Genomic DNA, 2,807 nt, shown 5'->3' with positions numbered 1-2,807 from the left:
TTTTATATCCAGATTTATTACGTTATATAAAAAATAAGAAAGAAAAGAAACGACATGGCGCCTAAGCAATTTTCTTATATATAAAAAGTAAAAGAATTAAAAAATAAAAATAAATCCTTTTTCTTTTCTTTCTTTTTTTTTTTTCTTTTTTTTTTTTTTTACTTTAAACGTATTACCTATACACCTTATACATCTTTCTTTCATTTATTACGAATTTAATTACGTACAAATGTTATTGATCTCTTTTCTTTTTCTTTTTTTTCTTTTTTTTTTCTTTTTTTTTTTGAATCACTCGACATGACACAGAAAAGGATTGATAAAACGTAATTAAATCAAAAAGAAATGAAATGAAATTAAAAAAAAAGAGTGGAACGAGATGAATGAATACTGATTAATAAATAAAACGGAATAAACAGAAATACCTGTCAAGAAATAAGAGAAAGAAAACGAAAAGGAAAAAATAAAAAAGAAACATAAAAATAAATCGACAAAGTAGAAAAGCTCGTTTCTTTTGTCCTCCCTACGATTTTCTTTTCTCTCATATTTTTCTTTTTATTCGCATTGATGAACGCGCGAGAGAAACCAACTAACTTACGTCGGCCATTTTCCCATCCTTTTTTAAATTGGTAAAAGGTGAAACGTTATTAACAAACTAGATGATCGGGAAAGGACATGTAAAGCGATTTTCTCTCTCTCTCTCTCTCTCTCTCTCTCTCTCTCTTTCTTACTTTTTCTTTTGTACTCTTTCTTTTTTACTCTTTCAAGTCAGCTTAAAACATGACACGTCATTCAAATGCGACACGTTAGAGAAGAGAAACGGCAAAGAAGTTTAACGGAGCATGAGTAACACCAAAGACCGAAGAAGACCGATGGATGGATGGATGTATGGTATGCATAATGGGGATATAAGGTGGAATATAACAGAAAAGATATACTTGCGTTTCCTATATATATATATATATATATATGTATGTATGTATGTATGTATGTATGTATGTATGTATGTATGTATGTATGTATACTATATTTCTTTTCCGCTCGAGGAAATACAAGTTTAAGTAGCGATCTTATCAGGGAAACGTCTTTGGCGTCAACGAGTTTCAAGATGTCCTCGAACAACCTAAGAAAATTTTCATGGTGTCTCTTTCTCTTTCTCTCTGTCTCTTTTTTTTTTTTCTCTATTTATCTCTCTCTATCGTAAAATCGTAAAAGTGAAGCTCGATAAAGTTTTATGGAAAATAAGGTATGGAAGAAGACAACGTTCGCAATCAGAGGTTTGACGAATAGAAAAATGAAAAAAAAAAAGAAAAGAAAAAGAAAAAGAAAAAGGAAAAGAGACAAGAGATGAAGAGAAATATTTCTAGAAAGTGTTAAAGTTTCAATACGAATTATGAAGTAGATATATACGTAATGTATAGAATTGTTTTCTTAAATAGTGAAAATGAAAGAGTTGATTAAATAAAAAAAAAAAAAAAAAGAAATAGAAAGGAGAAAAGAAAAAGAAAAATCGAAAGTTGATATTTACTATAGAAATTCTTAATTTTCTTGATTTTATTAATTAATGAAACTCATTGATAACATTTTATAATTTAATCGGAAAGTTTTTGATAATATATAAATATTAATGTATGTTAATATGAAACAAATGGTACAAGATAAAAAAATCAAATATTAATTAAAATACGAATACATATTTCCCATTACGAAATTGTAAGAACAGAATAAAATGTTATATGTGTAATTCCACTGCGTTTTTTTTTTCTTTTTTCTTTTTTTTTTTTTTTATAATCCGATAACAATTTTATAATAAATAAATATATGGATATGTATAATTAGAAATAAAAGTTCAGAATAAAAACTTGAGCAACCGATTTTCTGAAGCTTTCTTTTTTGTGAATTCTTATAACTTCATGTTTCAATAAATTATCACAGAGATACGAAAGATATATTAAAAATTAGATGAAATTAGATGATAGAAGAAAGAGAAAAGAAAAGAAAAGAAAAGAAAAAAAATTCGCCCAACGTGGGGCTCGAACCCACGACCCTGAGATTAAGAGTCTCATGCTCTACCGACTGAGCTAGCCGGGCTATTGGTCCAATCTCTGATAAAATATCTATCTATACTATCTCTCTACATTTACCACCTTTCGTTAAACCTATACGTATTAAACGTCAACACATACGATAAATAATAACAATAATAATAATAATGGTTAGACACTGATCCATAAAAAAATAAATAAAAGAAAAAAAAAAAACAGAAAGAAAAAAATATAAGGTTACCCTCCATTAGATCAGTCTTGTAAGATATTAGTCTTGTAATCATTATCTACTAAGTATTACAATTTATTGGAGAAATAATATACACGAAGATATAGTAATGGAAATAATATTTTTCTAAATTTTATCCTGTACTTTTTTCTCTCTTTCTTTCCTTCATTTTTTTTTTTTTTTCTTTTTGATTTACGACGAAAAAGATTTACGCATAACCTAACAACGCAACAATGGCGGCCGACAATGTTTCATCGAAGAGGAAAAGAAAAAGAAAAAGAAAAGAAGAGAAAAGAAAAGAAATGAAAAACGCTATGACATTTACGATGAGTGTTCGTCTCGCCATCGTAAAATTGTCGATTGCTTTTTTATTATTTCTCAAAGTGAAAATTACGAATTCGAAAAATCTACAATACGCGGAGTTTACCTTCAAGGTTTTACCTCCATGATCGTTTGTTTTTATCTTCTGGTTCTCTCTCTATTTTTTTTTTCTTTCTAATCCTTGTCACACATATACACATATATGCACAAACAGC

The 2,807-nt window shown here is 27.9% G+C and overlaps 1 non-coding gene across 1 annotated transcript; it reads right to left on the bottom strand.

Moving 5' to 3' along the window:
* Positions 1-2,015: 2,015 nt before the first annotated feature.
* On the bottom strand, positions 2,016-2,088 carry Trnak-cuu. Its single transcript has one exon. It is a non-coding gene; the product is annotated as a tRNA-Lys (tRNA).
* Between the last annotated feature and the right edge of the window lie 719 nt (positions 2,089-2,807).

The sequence above is a fragment of the Vespula pensylvanica genome, chromosome 24, assembly GCF_014466175.1.
Source record: "Vespula pensylvanica isolate Volc-1 chromosome 24, ASM1446617v1, whole genome shotgun sequence".
Taxonomy (NCBI): domain Eukaryota; kingdom Metazoa; phylum Arthropoda; class Insecta; order Hymenoptera; family Vespidae; genus Vespula; species Vespula pensylvanica.
This window is presented reverse-complemented; position numbering and strand designations above follow the sequence as displayed.